The following is a 5,895-nucleotide window of genomic DNA, read 5'->3' as shown; positions in this document are numbered from 1 at the left end:
AGAAGAAAGAGAAAGAGAGAGAGAAACATCGATGTGATAAAAGAACACTGATTAGTTGCCTTGCATCCTGATCAGGGCCTGAACCGCAACCTGCATGAGCCCTGACCAGAACTGAACCACCACCTTTTTGGTGTATGGGACGATGCTCCAACCACTGAGCAAAACTGGCCAGGGCCACAGTTATTACTTTTGAAGAGAAATAACTGATGATATAATTGTGGATAGGACTTGGTTCTTGACAAAATACTCCAAATAAAATATGAGACAAGAATTACAAAGGCCCTGGCCAGATGGCTCAGCTGCTTGGAGCGTTGTCCCATACACCGAAAGTTTTCCTGTTCCATCACAGACAGGGCACATACTGAGGCTGCGGGTTCAAACCCAGTCAGGGCCAATGCAGGAGGCAGCAATCAATGTTTCTCTCTCTCTAGAATCAATATAAATATATCCTCAGGTGAGGATTTTAAAAAAGGAATTGCAAAAATACATTCACATCAAATTATTTATCTGGACTGATATTATAAAAAGTATGGCAAGTGCTGGAGAGGATGTGGGGGAAAGGGAACCCTAGTGCACTGCTGCTGAGAAAGACAAGTATCACATGATCTCACTCATGTGTGGAATCTAATGAACAAAATAAATTGATGAACAAAATAGACCCAGAGATATAGAAGCATAGAATAGACTGCAGAATTCAGAGGAAAAGATCAACCAAAGAACTTGTATGCATATATGCATAACCTGTGGACACAGACAATAGTGTGATGAAGGCCTGGAGTGGGGTGGTTGGGGGGGGGGGGTGCGGGGGCGGTCTAGAAGGGGTCACTTTGGGGAAATGTGGGATATATGTAATACTTTTAATAATAAATATTTAATTGATTTTAAAAAGTGCTTAAAAAACAGTTTTAACTGAGGTAAGGAGATGACATCTGATTAGGTTGGTATTAATAAAGTATGTAATATATTTGTTAAATATTATATATAAAATATAGTGGACAAACCTAAATAATAATAAATATTAAAATAATTTGTTATTAAAACTCTCCCACAAAGAAAACCTATGGTTCAGAAAGATTGTTGAATCCAAACATTTAAAGAAGAAGGAATACCAGCCGTATATTAAAACCTTTTAGAAAATGAAGAAGGCATTCCTAATTTACTTTATGAGCTCAGCATATTTCTTTCATTAAAAACTTACAAGATAATTGCAAGAAAATCAAACTATACACCAATATTTCTTATAAACGTAGATACAAAATTCCTAACAAAATGTAATAGAATCTAGCACTGTATAAAGAGGTTAATATATAATAAATATTTGGGTTTATCCCACATGAGGAAGATTTTTTAAATTTAAAAATCAATCATTATAATTCTCCATGGTGACAGAACAGAGGGGGAATAATCATGTTTTATCTCAATGGGTGGAAATAAAACATTTGAAACATTGAGCACCTTCTCATGTCAAAAACTTCCAGTGAACTAGGAATGAAAGGGCACCTTCTCAATTTCATAATGAGGGGAAAAACCAAAACAGCTAACATCCCAGTAAATGGTGACACTTTTGGCGTCTCTCCTAAGGCCATTTGTAATCATCAATGTAGTGAATGTCCCAACTTATTAAGAATTAATATGACATGCCGAAGCCGGTTTGGCTCAGTGGATAGAGCGTCGGCCTGCAGACTGAGGGGTCCCAGGTTCGATTCCGGTCAAGGGCATGTACATGGGTTGTGGGCACATCCCCAGTAGGAGATGTGTAGGAGGCAGCTGATCGATGTTTCTCTCTCATCGATGTTTCTAACTCTCTATCTCTCTCCCTTTCTCTCTGTAAAAAATCAATAAAATATATATTTTTTAAAAAAGAATTAATATGACAAAATAAGACATCAAAGCCATTCTATCTAATAAAAGACAAATAGGGTAATTAACCGTACCTCCCATACGCTTCCCATTGGCTAATCAGGGCGATATGCAAATTAACTGCCAACCAAGATGGTGGCCGACAGCCACGCAGCTGAAGTGAACAGGAGGTTTGCTTGCTCCAGTGATGGAGGAAGCCAAGGTTCCCCGCCTGCCCTGTCCCAGCTCTGAGCCTGAAAGCAAAGGTTCTGAAAGCAACAATGTTTCAATTATAGAACCCAAGCAAACCCCAGATACCTGCTTTCAGCAGCCGAGGCCTCAAGCTGGAGCCAGGCCTCAGAGCTGGAGTTGGAGCTGGCTCTCAGCTCCAGTGACAACCATAGAAGGTAAATAAATCCCAGAATAAAAAAAGAAAGAAAAAAAGGAGAGGTTTGGAGCTTCAGTCGCCCACCAGCCTGAAAAAGGCCCTCAGCCCCTCACCCAGACTGGCCAGGCACCCCAGTGGGGACCTCCACCCTGAAGGGGGTATGACCAGCTGCAAACAGCCATCAGCCCCTCATCCAGGCTGGCCAAGCACCCAAGCAGGACCCCCACCTGATCCGGGACACTCTTCAGGGCAAACCAGCCAGCCCCCACCCATGCACCAGGCCTCTATCCTATATAGTAAAAGGGTAATATGCAAACTGACCCTAACAGCAGAAAGACTGGGAATGACTGATCACTATGACACACACTGACCACCAGAGGGTAGACGCTCAATGCAGGAGCTGCCCTCTGGTGGTCAGTGTGCTCTCACATGGGGAGCTCTGCTCAGCCACAAGCCAGGCTGATGGCTCCCAGTACAGCGGTGGTGGTGGGAGCCTCTCTGCCTCCTAAGCAGCGCTAAGGATGTCCAACTGAAGTTTAGGCCTGCTCCCCGCTGGCAAGTGGACATCCCCTGAGGGCTGCCGGGCTGCCAGAGGGATGTCTGATTGCCATCTTAGGCCCAATCCCCTGGGGAGCGGGCCTAAGCAAGCAAGTGGTCATGCCCCGAGTGGTCCCAGACTGCGAGAGGGCACAGGCCGAGCTGAGAGACACCCCCCCAAGTGCACAAATTTTTGTGTACCAGGCCTCTAGTAAGATTATAAACCAAGAATTTTAACAATCTTTATTTGTAGAGGACATGATAGTCTGTATACCAGAGAACATTTACTCCTGTTCAATATGCTCTTTCATCAGTTTAGAGTCTGAATAGTTAGTACACAGTTTACAAAGTTTGTTGGAGAAGCTAATTAGCAATGTAATAAACTAATCCAAAACAGAGGACTACTTTTGCTTTATCTACATCTTAAAATAAATATAAATAGCAGCAAAACCAAACAAAGTGAAATACTTAGTGAATACAATGCATATAGTACTATTTAGATCTATACAAGTCAATCAGGGGAAACTGAATTTTTGTAGAAATGATGGCTACAAAAGATAACTTTCAAAAGAAAACCCTTTATAGGTAAAATTCAAGAGTTGATTTGCCAAATAGTTTTTACTGTGTATAATTTTTATATGAATATGAAATGATCTGTCTGAAGATACTTTTAATAAAAAATAATGCAATTTGGATAAGTAGAAATTATGTAACTGTGGTTTTAGAATAATGAAATTAAATTGGTTTACAGGAGTTTTCTTCGTATAATTTCTTATACATATTTTAATTTGGAGATTAAAGGAGAGTAACTAACAAAAACTGGAGAAATTAAGACTTTCAGATTACAGTGCAATATAGAGATTTCATGTGAGGCTGCCTTTAAGTATGGGGAAGCTACATGGGGTAAGTATACCAGAGTCAAGCTGCCCACATCAATATAGTTCACTTGCAAGGTTCCATACTGAGTTTGCCTTATCATCTCAGAGTGGTGGGTTAGAGTAACGGTCCCACCAGATGAACAGCTGTTACTGCAGGTGAACAGCTGCACAGCAGGCAAAGGGTGTGTTGTTGTATTTTTTTTAATTCACTGGCCGTATTTTTTAAATGTATTTTTATTGATTTCAGAGAGGAAGGGAGAGGGGGAAGAGATAGAAACATTGATGAGAGAGAATCATTGATTGGCTGCCTCCTGCAATCCCCACACTGGGGATCCAGCCTGCAACCTGGGCATGTGCCCTGACTGCAATCAAACTAGACTTCCTGGTTCATAGGTCAACGTTCAATCACTGAGCCACACCAGCCAGGCAGGCATTGGTTTTAGTTTCGAATAGAGTGAAGGTGAGCCACATAGAGTTTCACAGGAATTTCTCCTTAGACAGCATTAAAGAGCTGTAACTTGATGCTTGTGACCGTCTGTACTTGAATAGGTGTCTCTATTTTAGTAACTGGGAGTTAAACAGTTACTGAACAGACCAGCCTATGAACGATTTCCTATAAAAAATAATTGGTTTTGTGTATATATTATATATAATATATACTCATAAAGTCCTGCTTGTAATAAAGATAATTTTTTTTAAAAGCTGCTTGTATCAGTCACCTCTTCTGTCCTGCCTCACATTTTCTCAGTGCATTTCCCCCTCAGAGACTACAAGGCAACAGCCCTGAACTTTAGCTGCAGTGCAAGTCTTCTGCATTGTGTCCTAAGGCTTTTACATGTTCTGGTATCGGGACACCTGTGAGAAGGGATTATCAGCTGTGGGTGCTCAAAGCTGCAGATGTGGGGGTATTAACACCTCAAGGACAATCCTTGACTTTGCAGGGTGTGGATCACTGAACATTTTTGTGCGTGTATACTGATAACATAAACATTAATTTCTCATAAGAATATACACAGAAATAGAATTGCTGGATCACAGGAGGTACATATTTTTACATTTAATAGATACTGGTGAACAGGTTTTCACAGTGCTTCTACCAGTCTATCTTTCATCTTCTCCACCAACTCACTCATAATTGATACTAGAGGCCCGATGCACGAAATTCTTGCAAGAGTAGGCCTTCCTTCCCATGCCTGCTGGCACCGGCTTCCCTCTAGCCCCCAGGACCTGAGCTTCCTTTCCAGCCCCGGCTTCATTCAGAAGGACATCTGGTCTAATTAGCATATTACACTTTTATTATTACAGATTATTAACTCCTTTAATTTGAGCCATTCTTGTGTGGGTATTTTTGGTTATCTAATTGTTGTTTATGGCTTGTATTTTCCTGTTGACTAATGGTACTTAAGATATGCCTGTTAGCCATTTAGATACACTTTTTTGTGAAGTAACAGTTTAAATTTTTAGCTATTTGTGTGTGTGTGTGTGTGTGTGTGTGTGTGTGTGTGTGTGTGGTGAGGGAGGATGTTGGTCTTTTTTTATTGATTTGAAGTTCTTTATAATGTCAGTAGACTAGTCCTTTGCTGAATGTATGTATTGTGAATATTTTGTACCAGACTCTGGTTTACATTTTACTCTCTCAAACTTGTATTGTGATGGAAAGAATTTTTAATGGGATACAATTGATTAATATTGCTCTTTATGATGATAGTTATTTACGCCTGTAAATTATTTACTCCTTCTCCAAAGTCATGAGATATTGTCCTTGAACTGTGGTGCTCAAACGTGAGTGGGGCATCAGCAGCATCTGCGCGGTGTTCTGTTTGTGTGTTTTTTTCCATACCTCCTGAATGTCTAGTTCTTTAGATCAGGAAAGAGGGCTAAGAATTTGCATTTTTTTACAACTTTCAGATGATGCTGATTCTGGTGGTCTGAGGGTCACACTTAGAAAACCACTTATCTTTGAGAAGCTTACCGTTTAGATTTAGATACACTTTTACAATATGCCTGGACTTGATTTTTGTGTGTGCTATGAAATGGGGATAAAAGTTAAATTTTTCCATGTTAGTCAACTGATTAATAATGATATACTGGACCAATTATGTTGCAGTTTAAGTGCCTATATGTATAATGACCTGTTGCTGAACTCCTTATTATGTTCCATTCTTTCGTGAGTCTATTCCAGCCGTGGCCAAACTACGGCCTGCGGGCCGGGATCCGGCTTTTTTTGAAATGAATAAAACTAAAAAAAAAAAA

This window comes from Myotis lucifugus, unplaced genomic scaffold (assembly GCF_000147115.1).
Source record: "Myotis lucifugus unplaced genomic scaffold, Myoluc2.0 scaffold_3, whole genome shotgun sequence".
In the NCBI taxonomy this organism is placed as follows: Eukaryota; Metazoa; Chordata; class Mammalia; order Chiroptera; family Vespertilionidae; genus Myotis; species Myotis lucifugus.
Note: the sequence above shows the minus strand (reverse complement) of the source record.